This window comes from Crinia signifera, chromosome 11 (assembly GCF_055691185.1).
Source record: "Crinia signifera chromosome 11, ASM5569118v1, whole genome shotgun sequence".
Taxonomy (NCBI): domain Eukaryota; kingdom Metazoa; phylum Chordata; class Amphibia; order Anura; family Myobatrachidae; genus Crinia; species Crinia signifera.
In genome coordinates this window covers 91,911,721-91,928,628 of record NC_139227.1, presented here as the reverse complement: position 1 = coordinate 91,928,628, position 16,908 = coordinate 91,911,721, and the positions used below count along the sequence as shown (strand labels likewise).

General features: G+C 39.4%; 5 non-coding genes across 5 annotated transcripts; all 5 read left to right on the top strand.

Moving 5' to 3' along the window:
* The first annotated feature begins 9,247 nt into the window (after positions 1 to 9,247).
* Positions 9,248 to 9,329, top strand: TRNAS-GCU (transfer RNA serine (anticodon GCU)). The gene has a single exon. It is a non-coding gene; the product is annotated as a tRNA-Ser (tRNA).
* A 282-nt stretch (positions 9,330 to 9,611) lies between these two features.
* On the top strand, positions 9,612 to 9,693 carry TRNAS-GCU (transfer RNA serine (anticodon GCU)). The gene has a single exon. It is a non-coding gene; the product is annotated as a tRNA-Ser (tRNA).
* Positions 9,694 to 10,172: 479 nt separating this feature from the next.
* TRNAS-GCU (transfer RNA serine (anticodon GCU)) lies at positions 10,173 to 10,254 on the top strand. The gene has a single exon. It is a non-coding gene; the product is annotated as a tRNA-Ser (tRNA).
* Positions 10,255 to 10,524: 270 nt separating this feature from the next.
* Positions 10,525 to 10,606, top strand: TRNAS-GCU (transfer RNA serine (anticodon GCU)). Its single transcript has one exon. It is a non-coding gene; the product is annotated as a tRNA-Ser (tRNA).
* A 473-nt stretch (positions 10,607 to 11,079) lies between these two features.
* Positions 11,080 to 11,165, top strand: TRNAS-GCU (transfer RNA serine (anticodon GCU)). The gene has a single exon. It is a non-coding gene; the product is annotated as a tRNA-Ser (tRNA).
* The last annotated feature ends 5,743 nt before the right edge of the window (positions 11,166 to 16,908 follow it).

The following is a 16,908-nucleotide window of genomic DNA, read 5'->3' as shown; positions in this document are numbered from 1 at the left end:
ATTCTTGCAGGTATCCTAATACTATAGGATTGATGTGCTACCAAGTGAGGAATCGGTTACAGATTCTAACAAAATTGTGTTTTCTTTCAGATGCAGAAATATAAAAAGTATTTTTAATTATTTGGCACCAGGCCAAAATTACTTAAACCCTCAAAGGGGGGGGGGGGGGTTTCTTAAATGGTTAAACATCCCTTGCCTAAGTAATAGCAAGAAGTTTAAACAAAGGGTACAACAATTTATTCCATAGAATAAATTAAATTGAATCAGGAAAAATGAAACACATACAACTTTACCAAATTATAACAAGTTTCAGGCATACTGATACTAATGACACTGTATTAGGGATTGTCAATATAAATTCATGATGGCATTATCATTACAATTGAATATTTTAGTACGTTGCAAGAGATGAAAAGAAAAGTATTATCTGCTATACATGGCTGAGAGCCATTGCTATTGGTTGATATTACCTTAGATTTGTTGTGGAGACAACAAGAATTATATTTTAAAAGTTTCTGCATGCAGTCACAAAAATGCCAAACAATGCACAGACAGACATGGTAGTATTGAAAGTAGGTGTTGTTTATGATTCCTTTAAACAAACCCATACACACATGCATAGAAGCAAGGTATGGCATTGTGCCAATTTATAAAACACCGGTTAGGCCTAATAGAGTTCAGGATGCAACTCTGAGTTATAGCAGTATAAGACTGGAAATTGTCCAGCAAAGAACAACAGTAATTAAAAGCTGATTTTGAATCCTCAGAGTGATTCCTATGGAAATTATATATTACAATGAGGATCATTAAGGTTTAAAAATCTCTCTGCCATAGGTACTACTGGCAGGAATTATCAATGCATTTAAGAATGGTTTTAGCAGTTTTTTTTAGCAAAAAACAACATTTAAGGGTACATTGTTTTCTTCTTCCCAAATGGGGGATATATATAAATATTCATAGAATGGGAAGAAGAGAGATCAATGGGTTCACTCCACATGAGGTCATTAACAGCAGTAATAAAAAAATAAAATAAAAAAATGTCATATTGCTGAAATAAATTTGCTAAGACAATATTATAAGAAGTAGTAGTGCAAGAGTTTGGTGTTGATTGGAAGCATCATAATGCACATTCACAAACTGTAATAGCATTGATGAAACAAAGTATGCATGATTGGTTGATTGAAATTGAGGGAGGTCCCTCCCATGTCATGACACATACAACATTCAACATCAATAGGAGTTGTCTTAGCAAATCTGATACTTTATTCAGTGTTATAAGTGCATATATGGGATAAAGACAGAAAATAAAAGAATAATCAGAATAATTACCAAGAGTTATAAAAGTGAATAAATGTATATGTATAAAAGGTACAATTTGTTTAAGAAATAATTAAGAGACAATGGTACTTAATAAGAGAAATTCAATTATTAAGTTAAAATAGTTGTCCCATTTGTAGAGGTTGCAGATCAAGATTATTGATTTTATTCAGTACAGAAAAGAAGGTTTTTGTATGTATATGAAAGTGTTTATATGTTAGAGGCGTGACCTAAAGCGTCTGAAACTAAGCAGTTTACTGCCAGAAAAAAAAGTTTACAAGAATTGGTATGTAGATATGGTTTATCAAGTGTCATAGAAAATGACCAAGAATCTATAGGAAATGTTTTTCAAAGAATGTGTGAAAGGATGGGAATAGAATCAATATAAAGATATCGGATTATCCAAGGGTGGTTAGGAAGGTTTCTTACAATGGAGAAAGGAATGGCATGACCGGAAGCACTGCAAAAGTGCTTCATAGTATTCATACCACACCTGTACCTTCACTTAACCTCTCTCCACATAAAGTCGAATGGCAGACCAGATACGGTACTAATCTAAAGACTGACTTTTAAATTGCAACATAATTTTACTGTTCCATATGTTATCCACCTATCTAAGCAGTTACAAGACCTTTGTTAAGTCAACAGGAGATCCATTCCACTTCTTCATTTGGTCCAGAGCACGATACATAGGCTGGAGACCATGTTATGGTGAGAAGTTTCTTGCATTCAGGTTCCCTTGCAGATTGATGGGACGGTCCTTGACAAGTATTGCTGACAACAGATACGGCTATAAAAGTTATTGAGAAGGACATCAACCTGGAGTCGCAAGTCGTATGGAAAGATGGTGAGAGATTCAAGTTTAAAAATCACCAGAGACTATGTTGTGTTCCAGTTTAAAAATCACCAGAGACTATGTTGTGTTCCAGTTTACAAAATCACCAGAGACTATGTTGTGTTCCAGTTTACAAAATCACCAGAGACTATGTTGTGTGCTTAAACAGAGACTTATTTGATATTAATAAGAGTTCTTCAATCAAGATGGAAAGCATCACTTTTACCTGACTGTATACTTATGGGACAATGTTAAGGAAAATATTCAAGTCATTTGAGTGGAGTAATCATGGACATCATTGCAGCATTTATAATGATCTACCTTGGAGAGAGGCCTAGTCGAGGTTATTGGTCTGAGTTCCTGTCCAGTAGCATGGATAGGGGTTATTTCACTAAGTCCAATTCCTTTGTCCCTTCTAAGCAGGTCAACACGAACATTTAATAACGTTTATAAGGAATAGGGTACAATACCCTTTAAAAGATGAAGTGGTGATCGTATCAGAGGAGAAAAAGATATACTCTGATGTATGGATAAAGTGGTATATTATTCAAGAGAATTTGTAAATCAACAGTATCATTCACTGATGGGATACTGTAGGTAACGAATGCAACTGATTGTTGCGTATGCATTAACACACCATTGATGAGTGATAACATGCCTATGTCACCATATGTTTATATAATGAAAAAACTAAATAGTTACTTTAGAAAATTAGTGAAAAATGATTGTGATTGATATAAGATATCATTATTTTGTTTCAGCAAAATCATAAGTGAGATGAAACCAGATTTAGGTAAACAGAATGTTTACACTTTCACTATCAGGAAGAGCTATACAAGATGAAAGCTGATGCAGGATATAGCGACAAAATTGTCACAATGCATAAGCTATATGTTCCGCAATGCGCTGAACAATGTGCAACTAACTTTTAAGGTTTTAAGTTTATCACATGCACCCTAGATTGAAATGAAAAAGTATTTGAGTTTACACTAAAAAAAAAAAAAAAAGAAGGGTTAACATAAAATGTTCCAGAGTTCAAATTTATAAGTTAGGAATAATGGTTTACACCATAGTTCTTAAGTTTGATGTTTTTGTTTTTTTCCCTATGCTAAAACAATATTTACCATATTGGGGGAAATGTGTTTTTAAATGATTACCAATAAAGTTTGAAGGTTTTACTATTTGGGAATAAAAGAAATACGTACCAAAGTTTTAATACCATAACCCATGATGAGTTGAAAGGAGTCTTTTCACAGGTTAATACTACAGTTTAAAAGACTTTATTCCGGCTATAAGGAAATATATTCCATTTATCGATTCTCAAGTACAAATCATATGGATACCACCTTGGCAAATATCTATACGTATGGAAATGGTGGTTATTTGGACAATCAACAAGAGATTATTGACTTTGCACAATTTCTGGACAATGTTACTAAACTTTACAGGACATTTTTATATATGATGGACATGATCTAAATGCTAAAAGCAATCGACTATTTAACAATACAATCCGGAGAATATTGTTTAAATGTTTGAAAGTAAATGTTGTTGTAACTATTTGACTGATAATGTTACAAGTTCCTGATATGAAGGAGAAACATAGAAAATGATATAATGATAGAATACTATAAATGATACATGATAGTCATGGGTAGATCATAGGCCATGTTTCCCAAGAATAGAATAATGATGTTCAGTGACAAAGTTTATTCTTGTGATAAAATACCAATTTTGATAGTGATAGGGAACATGTACACTATAATGTCCCTGATCAAAGGGTGGAATTGTTAAAGGTATATGATTCAAGCCATTCTATAATCATGTATCTCCCCAGCTCTGGATCCTGGTGGACCAGATGACATGCATCTTTTAGTTATCTAATGAAATCCAGATGTTCTGTTGAAAACAACAGGATATGTTATGTAATACTTCTAGAACTTTCTTGGGAACTTAGCCTTTTGCACACATACAGATAAAATGGACAAATATCCATAATCTGTGCCAAACTTCTCTACACGCAGTTAAAATTACCTTACATGGACATGCATGACGAGCTAGCTGTAAGAGTGTCCACCCATATCCTCAACTTATAAAACTAGTCACAACTGCACCCAAGGTTCAGCTTGTCGTATGGTGGTCGTGGGTGTCACATAAGGAGAGGAGTTGAGCTGTGATGGGGAAGCCAAGACGTGAAGATGTCTTGTTATGTGGTATTGTATTGAATTACATTCTTGTGTATGATGATGAATAAATATTTATATCTTTTATAATACTTCTGGTAAATGTCCTTCTTGCATGGGGATGGCAAGAGCACTATGTGGGTTAAAACCACGCTTCAACAGTTTTAGGGTATATGAAGGGAAGGACCCAAGAATTGAACCGCCAGAATGCCCCCCCTCCCTCGTAGGTGTTAGTGGAAAGATTGTCTGGGATTTGGTTCAAGAGGTACAGCAGCTTGCGGTACTGTGCGCAAGAACCAAAGAGGCCTCCCAAAAACGCACGTTGCCCAATTACTGAGAAAGGGTGAAAGCAGGGGAATATGCACCGAAAATATGTTGTTGGTCAAATATAAGGACAAGAGGGATGTCCTTATACTGACAACAATTCACGGAGACAGTACCACCTCCGTCCCTGTACGAGGTACCAGTACCCACACCTCAAAACCTATTTGTATCCTAGATTACAATAAGTACATGGGCGGAGTGGATCTTTCAGATCAGGTACTGAAGCCGTACAGTGCCCTGCGGAAAACAAAAATATGGTACAAGAAGCTGGCCGTGTATATCATCCAGATGGCACTGTATTACGCTTACGTACTATTCCGTTCTACCAGCCAGACGGGGACATTTATGCACTTTCAAGAGGAAGTCATAAAGGGCCTAATATTTGGGAACCAGCAGGCAGAGGGCCCCAGTACTTCTAGTACTGGCCCCAGTACTTCTAGTACTGGCCCCCGTATTGTATCAGGGCTGCATTTTCCAAACGAAATCCCCTCCACTGGAAAAAAGGGCAGGACACAAAAAAGGTGCAAAGTTTGCTATAAAAAGGGAATACGAAAGCAAACTATTTTCCACTGTGAAACTTGCCCCGACAAACCCGGCCTATGTATGAAGGAGTGCTTTAAAATATACCACACATCTATGGATTATTAGGTTCATAATTTCACCGTGCTTCGGGGGTCTTGCTAATGCGACATAGCACCCACCATTCATTCCACCAGAATCTGTGCTGCAAAATCCAAATATCACTCCTTCCCTTCTGAGTCCTGCCATGCACCCAAATGGTATTTTTTGGTCACATATGAGGCATTGCCGTACTCAGGAGAAATTGGGGCACAGATTTTGGGGTGCTTTGTCTCCTTCATTCCTTGTGAAAATGAAAACTTTTGAGCCAGAACTGCATTTTTGTGTAAAAAAATGTAATTTTTCATTTTCACAGCCCAGTTGTACCACAATTGGTGAAACCCCTGGGGGTTTGAAATGTACACTATACCCCTAGATGAATTCCCTGAGGGGTGTAGTTTGCAAAATGGGGTCACTTGTGGGGTGGTTCCACTGTATTGGTGCTTCGGGGGTCTTGCTAATGCAACATAGCACCCACCATTCATTCCACCAGAATGTGTGCTGCAAAATCCAAATATCACTCCTTCCCTTCTGAGTCCTGCCATTTTTGGTCACATATGAGGCATTGCCGTACTCTGGAGAAATTGGGGCACAGATTTTGGGGTGCTTTGTCTCCTTCATTCCTTGTGAAAATGAAAAATTTTGAGCCAGAACTGCATTTTTCTGTAAAAAAATGTAATTTTTCATTTTCGCAGCCCAGTTGTACCACAATTGGTGAAACCCCTGGGGGTTTGAAATGTACACTATACCCCTAGATGAATTCCCTGAGGGTGTAGTTTGCAAAATGGGGTCACTTGTGGGGGGTTCCACTGTATTGGTGCTTCGGGGGTCTTGCTAATGCGACATAGCACCAACCATTCATTCCACCAGAATCTGTGCTGCAAAATCCAAAAATCACTCCTTCCCTTCTGAGTCCTGCCATGCACCCAAATGGTATTTTTTGGTCACATATGAGGCATTGCCGTACTCGGGAGAAATTGGGGCACAGATTTTGGGGTGCTTTGTCTCCTTCATTCCTTGTGAAAATGAAAAATTTTGAGCCAGAACTGCATTTTTCTGTAAAAAATGTAATTTTTCATTTTCACAGACCAGTTGTACCACAATTGGTGAAACCCCTGGGGGTTTGAAATGTACACTATACCCCTAGATGAATTCCCTGAGGGGTGTAGTTTGCAAAATGGGGTCACTTGTGGGGGGGTTCCACTGTATTGGTGCTTCGGGGGTCTTGCTAATGCGACATAGCACCCACCATTCATTCCACCAGAATCTGTGCTGCAAAATCCAAAAATCACTCCTTCTCTTCTGAGTCCTGCCATGCACCCAAATGGTATTTTTTGGTCACATATGAGGCATTGCCGTACTCGGGAGAAATTGGGGCACAGATTTTGGGGTGCTTTGTCTCCTTCATTCCTTGTGAAAATGAAAAATTTTGAGCCAGAACTGCATTTTTGTGTAAAAAAATGTAATTTTTCATTTTCACAGCCCAGTTGTACCACAATTGGTGAAACCCCTGGGGGTTAGAAATTTACACTATACCCCTAGATGAATTCCCTGAGGGGTGTAGTTTGCAAAATGGGGTCACTTGTGGGGGGGTTCCACTGTATTGGTGCTTCGGGGGTCTTGCTAATGCGACATAGCACCCACCATTCATTCCACCAGAATCTGTGCTGCAAAATCCAAAAATCACTCCTTCCCTTCTGAGTCCTGCCATGCACCCAAATGGTATTTTTTGGTCACATATGAGGCATTGCCGTACTCGGGAGAAATTGGGGCACAGATTTTGGGGTGCTTTGTCTCCTTCATTCCTTGTGAAAATGAAAAATTTTGAGCCAGAACTGCATTTTTGTGTACAAAATTTAATTTTTCATTTTCACAGCCCAGTTGTACCACAATTGGTAAAACCCCTGGGGGTTTGAAATGTACACTATACCCCTAGATGAATTCCCTGAGGGGTGTAGTTTGCAAAATGGGGTCACTTGTGGGGGGGTTCCACTGTATTGGTGCTTCGGGGGTCTTGCTAATGCGACATAGCACCCACCATTCATTCCACCAGAATCTGTGCTGCAAAATCCAAAAATCACTCCTTCCCTTCTGAGTCCTGCCATGCACCCAAATGGTATTTTTTGGTCACATATGAGGCATTGCCATACTCGGGAGAAATTGGGGCACAGATTTTGGGGTGCTTTGTCTCCTTCATTCCTTGTGAAAATGAAAAATTTTGAGCCAGAACTGCATTTTTGTGTAAAAAAATGTAATTTTTCATTTTCACAGCCCAGTTGTACCACAATTGGTGAAACCCCTGGGGGTTTGAAATGTACACTATACCCCTAGATGAATTCCCTGAGGGGTGTAGTTTGCAAAATGGGGTCACTTGTGGGGGGGTTCCACTGTATTGGTGCTTCGGGGGTCTTGCTAATGCGACATAGCACCCACCATTCATTCCACCAGAATCTGTGCTGCAAAATCCAAAAATCACTCCTTCCCTTCTGAGTCCTGCCATGCACCCAAATGGTATTTTTTGGTCACATATGAGGCATTGCCGTACTCGGGAGAAATTGGGGCACAGATTTTGGGGTGCTTTGTCTCCTTCATTCCTTGTGAAAATGAAAAATTTTGAGCCAGAACTGCATTTTTGTGTAAAAAAATGTAATTTTTCATTTTCACAGCCCAGTTGTACCACAATTGGTGAAACCCCTGGGGGTTAGAAATGTACACTATACCCCTAGATGAATTCCCTGAGGGGTGTAGTTTGCAAAATGGGGTCACTTGTGGGGGGGTTACACTGTATTGGTGCTTCGGGGGTCTTGCTAATGCGACATAGCACCCACCATTCATTCCACCAGAATCTGTGCTGCAAAATCCAGAAATCACTCCTTCCCTTCTGAGTCCTGCCATGCACCCAAATGGTATTTTTTGGTCACATATGAGGCATTGCCGTACTCGGGAGAAATTGGGGCACAGATTTTCGGGTGCTTTGTCTCCTTCATTCCTTGTGAAAATGAAAAATTTTGAGCCAGAACTGCATTTTTGTGTAAAAAATGTAATTTTTCATTTTCACAGCCCAGAAAGCCGGGATTGGGAGATAGCAGAAAGATCAGGTGGCCGAGAGGTTAAGGTCATGGACTGCTAATCCATTGTGCTCAGCACGCGTGGTTTCAAATCCCATCCTCTTCGATTTAATTTACGTTGTCTGGACATGCTACTTTTGTGAAGAATGCTTCATAAGACAACACTCAAAGCTTACACATCACTGTAAAAAAATACTTTAAATCAAGAAATCTATTTCAAGTTCAAAAAAAGATGCCGATTGAAGCTAAAAAAAAATATCAAGAAATAAACCAGTAAAGTCAAGATTATGAACAAGATGCCATTTGAAACCAACACAAAAATTTCAAGAATATACCAGTCAAATCAGGAATTCTACTTCAAGATCATGAACATAATACTCTGTCTTACAATTGGATCTGAAAGTGTTTTCATTTTACAAAATCATTTATTATTAAGTAAATAAAGTCTAGAACAGGGGTTCCCAATCTTTTTTTAATCATGGCACCCTAGAGTATAAGATTTTTTTTTCGCGGCACCCCTAGGCCAAATTTATTTTAATTAGATTGGATTTATATGCAATTCTTAGGGTCAGTTATGTGGAAAAGGGCAGGATTTGCTTCTGTTTGTACACATTTTATGATTGGCAGCCACCAGCACTGGTTTTGCTTATAAATAATTAACCATTAATAATTTTAGTTTGTCCTGGACTACCAACCCAGGGCACCCTTGCATGTGTCCCGAGGCACCCCAGGGAGACACGGCGCACAGTTTGGGAACCACTGGTCTAGAACATTCTCTAGGTATTTGTTAAACTTATATGGGCTGCTGATAGTTATGACAATACAATCCACAGAGGTTTAAATTATTGACTTTTCAATACCACAAGTGGTGTCGGATTGCTGGGTGCAGTGGAAACATGGAGGACGAGTTGGCCGAGTGGTTAAGGCGATGGACTGCTAATCCATTGTGCTCTGCACGCATGGGTTCAAATCCCATCCTTGTCGGCTTGTTATCTTTTTGGAGCTGATATTTTTGTCAAGATCTTAAATTCCTGTCTTAAATTCTTAAATTCATGTTATAAAGTCTTTCTTTAAATAACAGACATGAACAGCACACTTTTAGTGTAACTCTAGCATTGCTTTTACAGTAGCAGTCGTGCTATTGGCGAAATGTGACTTGCCATCAAGCCTTTGATAGTGATGAGAACACAGACCAAATGCTAGAAATAATTGACTTTAAAGTAGAAAAAGTGGTGTCAGAAAGCCGGGATTGGGAGATAGCAGAAAGACGAGGTGGCCGAGAGGTTAAGGTTATGGACTGCTAATCCATTGTGCTCAGCACGCATGGGTTCAAATCCCATCCTCGTCGATTTAATTTACGTTGTCTGGACATGCTACTTTTGTGAAGAATGCTTCATAAGCCAACACTCGAAGCTTACACATCACTGTAAAACAATACTTTTAATCAAGAAATCTATTTCAAGATCAGAAAAAGATGCCGATTGAAGCTTAAACAAAAATATCAAGAAATAAACCAGTAAAGTCAAGATTATGAACAAGATGCCATTTGAAGACAACACAAAATTTTCAAGAATATACCAGTCAAATCAGGAATTCTACTTCAAGATCATGAACATAATACTCTGTCTTACAATTGGATCTGAAAGTGTTTTCATTTTACAAAATCATTTATTATTAAGTAAATAAAGTCTAGAACATTCTCTAGGTATTTGTTAAACTTATATGGGCTGCTGATAGTTATGACAATACAATCCACAGAGGTTTAAATTATTGACTTTTAAATGCCACAAGTGGTGTCGGATTGCTGGGTGCATTGTCAACATGGAGGACGAGGTGACTGAGTGGTTAAAGCGATTGACTGCTAATCCATTGTGCTCTGCATGCATGGGTTCAAATCCCATCCTCGTCTGCTTGATATCTTTTTGGAGCTGATATTTTTGTCAAGATCTTAAATTCCTGTCAATCATGTTATAAAGTCTTACTTTAAATAACAGACATAAACAGCACACTTTTAGTGTAACTCTAGCATTGCTTTTACAGTAGCAGTCGTGCTATTGGCGAGATGTGACTTGCCATCAAGCCTTTGATAGTGATGAGAACACAGTCCAAATGCTAGAAATAATTGACTTTAAAGTAGGAAAAGTGGTGTCAGAAAGCCGGGATTGGTAGGTAGCAGAAAGACGAGGTGGCCGAGAGGTTAAGGTCATGGACTGCTAATCCATTGTGCTCAGCACGCATGGGTTCAAATCCCATCCACGTCGGTTTAATTTACATTGTCTGTACATGCTACTTTTGCGAAGAATGCTTGAAGCCAACACTTGAAGCTTACACATCACTGTAAAAAAATACTTTAAATTAAGAAATTTATTTCAAGATCAGAAAAAGATGCCGATTGAAGCTTAAACAAAAATATCAAGATATAAACCAGTAAAGTCAAGATTATGAACAAGATGCCATTTGAAGACAACACAATAATTTCAAGAATATACCAGTCAAATCAGGAATTCTACTTCAAGATCATGAACATAATACTCTGTCTTACATTTAGATCTGAAAGTGTTTTCATTTTACAAAATCATTTATTATTAAGTAAATAAAGTCTAGAACATTCTCTAGGTATTTGTTAAACTTATATTGGCTGCTGATAGTTATGACAATACAATCCACAGAGGTTTAAATTATTGACTTTTAAATACCACAAGTGGTGTCTTATTGCTGGGTGTTTTGTAAACATGGAGGACAAGGTTGCCGAGTGGTTAAGGCGATGGACTGCTAATCCATTGTGCTCTGCACGCATGGGTTCAAATCCCATCCTCTTCGGCTTCATATCTTTTTGGAGCTGATATTTTTGTCAAGATCTTAAATTCCTGTCAATCATGTTATAAAGTCTTTCTTTAAATAACAGACATGCACAGCACACTTTAAGTGTAACTCTAGCATTGCTTTTACAGTAGCAGTCGTGCTATTGGCCAGAAGTGACTTGCCATCAAGCCTTTGATAGTGATGAGAACACAGTCCAAATGCTAGAAATAATTTACTTTAAAGTAGGAAAAGTGGTGTCAGAAAGCCGTGATTGGGAGTTATCAGAAAGACGAGGTGTCCGAGAGGTTAAGTTCATGGACTGCTAATCCATTGTGCTCAGCACGCATGGGTTCAAATCCCATCCTCGTCGATTTAATTTACGTTGTCTGGACATGCTACTTTTGCGAAGAATGCTTCATAAGCCAACACTCGAAGCTTACACATCACTGTAAAAAAATACTTTTAATCAAGAAATCTATTTCAAGATCAGAAAAAGATGCCGATTGAAGCTTAAACAAAAATTTCAAGAAATAAACCAGTAAAGTCAAGATTATGAACAAGATTCCATTGGAAGCCAACACAAAATTTTCAAGAATATACCAGTCAAATCAGGAATTCTACTTCAAGATCATGAACATAATACTCTGTCTTACAATTGGATCTGAAAGTGTTTTCATTTTACAAAATCATTTATTATTAAGTAAATAAAGTCTAGAACATTCTCTAGGTATTTGTTAAACTTATATGGGCTGCTGATAGTTATGACAATACAATCCACAGAGGTTTAAATTATTGACTTTTAACCCCTTCCCGACATTTGACGTACATTTACGTCATGGCCGGGATGTACTTCCCGACACATGGCGTAAATGTACGTCATGACTTTAAAGTGCCACCGCGTCTAGAGACGCGGTGACAGAGGGACGATGTCTGCTGTCCCTGACAGTAGACATCTTCCCTCATTGCCCAGGGGGGGCAGCGATACCCCCCCCGTTCGGTGATCGCTGTGATTGGCTGTTCAATGTGAACAGCCAATTACAGCGTTTTCTGTGTACCGGCGAATAACGTTCGCCGGTGACACAGGGATCGGTGGTGATTGGTGCTGTAAAGTACAGCACCAATCACCACCGGGTGTAAGGGTTACACTGGTGTCACCCCACCTCACCCCACCTGCCCCCAAAAGGCTGTGATTGGTCCGTCGGACCGACGGACCAATCACAGCCATTTCACCTCAGATGGAATAACGGAGACAGCCCTGCAGCCGCCATTCCGGTCAGGAACAGCGTGCAGAGCGGTCTCTATGCCCATCTGTGCCCTATACTGACCTGATCGTTGGTGGCATCCTGGTGTGACTTCCTTGTGACTTCCTTGTGTTGCTGTTGCTGCTACTGCAGCAGCGTCATTGTGGCAGAGATTTAAATTGTGTGCTATAATTTTGTGCTATAATTTTTTATCTGCTCCCCCCTGCTGCCCCCCTTTTGTGCTGATCACTATTTTTTTTTTTTTATATATACCCTGTGAGGTTGCACCCACAGTTGTGTGCCTGCTGCCCCTCACTGCTAATCAGTGTTGCATCACTGATCAGCAAGTTTTTTTTTGGAGAGTGCAGTGGGGTTTTGTTTTTTTTTTTTTCCAAAATGTTTTTATTAGGAGTCAGCACATTAAACATGGTACATAGGAAACAGAATACTTTGAGACATCAAATATCTGTACAGTGATGGTTGTAATAGCTCAACAGTATATAGTACATGTGAAATGATATTAAACGATATTAAAGTTGTGTTGTCTCTATGAGTTTTCCTAGTTATTCCTATGACAGAGAGGTAATACATGGGCAGAGTGTCATGTCAGCCTAATGATTGCTGATATATATTCTACACAACAAACTTCTGTAGAAGAGTACACTGGTTGCCCAAAAGTGCCAAAAAAAAAAATTTTTTTTATAGTATAGCATGAAATAAACATTTTTGTATTTATTTTGAACTATAACTCGAATAGTTAACAGAACTAAACAAAATAAAAAGAGAAAGAAATAATATGTCACCTTCAATCTATGTCCGGAAGCCATCGATCCATCCACAAAGAGTCCATCCAGTATAGGTCAGATAAGATATAGGGGGTGGTATAGTAATTGTTTAAAGGGGAATAGGGTCGTTATTAGCTAGTAGTTGGTAAGAATACCATGTAGTGTGTTGGAAACAGCTACGTATTGCTATTTTAGTTTGGGGGGGTAGAGTTTGTATGAATTTTTCCCAGCAACGGAAGAGGGAGGGCGTAAGTTTTTCTTTGTGTATAGTTGTCTCAAGCCAGTCCATGGTGAATAGAAATAAAAGTCTCGCCGTGGCCATATCAACAGTGGGTGCAGCAGTGTGAATCCACTGCTGCAGTATAGCCTTTCTACCCACTGCAGACAGGAGTACCACAAGCTTCTTAGTATATTTAGGGATTTGGGGCTGGTCCGCTAAACATCCAAAGATTGCCCAAGATATGGTGCATTGGAAGGAAATATTTAGTGTCGTTGTGCTATAGGAACAGAGGTCTTTCCAGAATTTCTGGATATGTTGGCATCCCCAGAAGCAATGCATAATATCAGCATTTTCTGTAAAGCATTTTGGGCATTTAGAGTCTGTTGAGATGCCCATGATATGTCGTTTTTTAGGCGACAAGTATGCTCTATGGAGCATCTTATATGCCATCTCTTGATATGTACTTGCCGGGATTAGTTTTAGATTGAGTTGAAAAGCTTTCATGATTGCCTCTGGGGAGTGTGAAGGAATTTGGGTTGACCATTTGACTATCTCTGGGATTTCTGTTTCTGGGTCGAGTTCTGTGCGAATACGGGAGTAAATAATAGAAGTAGAATATAGTGTGGTACGGTGTAGGGAGTCAAGGGGATTTGTGAAATCTTGAGTATGTAGTTTAGGTAGTATAGAGCGAAGGTAATGAGATGCTTGGAAGTATGCGAATCTATGCCTAGGTTGTAGATCATACTTCTGTGAGGCCTCTGCAAATTTAAGTGGAGTGTTGGAGCTATCCAATAGATTTCGCAAAACTACAATTCCTGCGCGTTTCCATTCTGTAAAAGGGGATTGAGCCAACCCCCGTTGGAAGTCTAAATTGCCTAGCAAGGGTAGGAATAAGGAATAGTGCTGTTGGAGTTTTAAAGATTTTCGAATCGCCTGCCAAGCCCGCACAGTCGAAAGTATGAGTACATTATCTTGCGTTAGAGTTTCCAAGAGGGGAGATTTAGCATGTAAGAGATATAGCAAGGTGTAAGTAGGGCATAATTGTGAATCTAATGTTACGTCTGTGTAAATACTAGATGTTCTAATCCAGTCCAAAGCATAGCGCGCGAGACAAGCTAGGTTATATTGTTTAATATCTGGTAGATTAACGCCTCCTCTAGAAGGCGTTTGTGTCATTTTTTTGTAGCTAATTCTCGGGCGTTTCCTATGCCAGATAAAGCGTGAAATAGCAGTTCTTAGGGATGCCAGGTCTGGTTTAGTTATTAAAAGGGGGGTCATTTGTAAGACATATAACAGTTTGGGAAAACTTGCCATTTTGACCAAGTTACAGCGGCCCAGCAAATTGAGTGGTAGGTCCTGCCAGAGGGTGAGTTCCGTTTGTATTTTATGTAAAACTGGAGTGATGTTGTGAGAGTATAGGTCACGAGGGCGCGAGGTGAGGTCTATACCAAGAAAGGTAATTTTATTTGTAGCCCATTTGAAAGGGAGAGAGGTATTTATGTGTGTTTTCACTTTGTCAAATATGGCCAAGGCTTCTGATTTATCAAAGTTAATTGTAAATCCGGCAAAAGAGGAAAAACTATTAATAGTAGATATTAGTGTGGGAATATCACGGCTTGGGTTGGATAGAAAGACCAGCAGGTCATCCGCAAAAGCTATGACTCTCAGTTCTCTGTTGCCCACCAAAATGCCAGCATAGTTCTGCATTTGGGTGATCACTCTAAGAAAGGGTTCCAGTGCCAGATTAAAAAGTAGCGGAGAGAGGGGGCATCCTTGTCTCGTACCTCTTTCCAGCTGGAAAGGGGACGAGAGCATATTATTAACCAGTATTTGTGCAGTAGGGGTATTGTATAAGGTTGAAATGAGTCTACAGAATGCGTTTCCAAAGCCTTGGTATTGCAGCACTCTGGTAAGATGAGGCCAGGCTACCTTATCAAACGCTTTTTCTGCGTCTAAATTGACAATAATATTGTCCTCTTCACGGTGGGAGTATGTATGTGAGATTGCCGCAATAGCTGCTCGTACCCCTTGCACTGACTGTCTGCCTTTGATAAAGCCCAGCTGTGCGGGTGAAATTAGGCGTGTCAGGCATTGTTGCAATCTATTAGCCATAAGTTTGGTCAGGATCTTGAGGTCTTGATTTAGGAGCGAGATGGGACGGTAGGAGTTTGTTAGTGAGGGGTCTTTGCCGGGTTTTGCAATTACAATGATTTTAGCTTCGTTAAATCTAATAGGTGTTGTCCCCGTAGAGAGGATGTGGTTGTATAAATTGGTCAAAGTAGGTACTAATTCTGTACTAAGCATTTTGTAGAACTCTGGGCCGTACCCATCAGGGCCGGGGCTTTTGCCATTAGGGAGCGATTTGATGGTAGTTGTGAGTTCCATCTCCGTTATTGGGCTGTCTAAAAGGTCTTTTTCTTCTTGGGTTAGCGTTGGCAGATTAGCCTTTTGTAAGAAAGAAGAGCCTTCCGACTCGTTATCAGCATCAGCGGTATATAAATTCTTATAATAATGCATAAATTCTTCGCATATTTCTGTAGGATTAGTAATAATTTTGTTGGAGTTGTTGATGGCATTGACCCAAGTTTTGGACTGTTGTCCTTTGGCGAGATTCGCCAATAATTTGCCTGATTTGTTTCCCCAGCGATGAAATTTGTTTTTTTGGTAATTATATTGCGTTTGGGCCTGTTCTGTGAGAAAGGTGTCATAAAGTTTTTTTGCTGTGATATAAGCTTCTCTATGAGAGGGATCGTCATGCAACTTGTAAGTTCTATAAGCCTCTGTAAGTGAGGAACTTAGAACATTTAATTGTTTTGAAAATTTCTTACGTTTAGAGTTTACATAGGATATTATGTGTCCCCTAAGGACAGCTTTGGAGGCTCCCCAGAACAACGAGGGGTCTGTTTCATGGGCTGAATTGTCGGATGTATATTCGCGCCAAGCATGACGCAAGTGTAGAAGAAAATCTTCCGACTGTGCGAGATATGCAGGGAATCTCCAGCTTTTTGAAAAAGATTGGGGTATGGTAAGTTGAAGTGCTGTCAAAATAGGTGCATGGTCGGAAATAACAATATCTTTGATAGAGGTATGAGTGGTCTTTGGGAGGAGGTGTTGAGCCAAAAGTATGTAATCTATTCGTGAGTGAGAGGAATGTGGGTGTGAGAAAAAAGTATATTCCCTGTGGAGGGGATGGTGTATCCTCCAGGGATCCGCTAAGTTAAGCTGTGAGCAAAAGGCCAGAAGAAGGGTGTCATTCATGCCGGGGGCATGTGGGCTTACCTTGGATCTGTCTATGGATGGATCGATGGCCCCGTTAAGATCTCCTCCCAAAATCAGATTCGGGTTTCCCCAGGAGAGGATTTTCTGTAAAAGTACTGCATAGAACGTTTTGTTAGAGATGTTTGGAGCATATACATTAACTAACAGGTAATCCACGTCATCAATAGATATTTCTACCAATATATATCTGCCTTCTGGGTCTATAAGTTTTCTTTTACAAATATAACGCATATTTT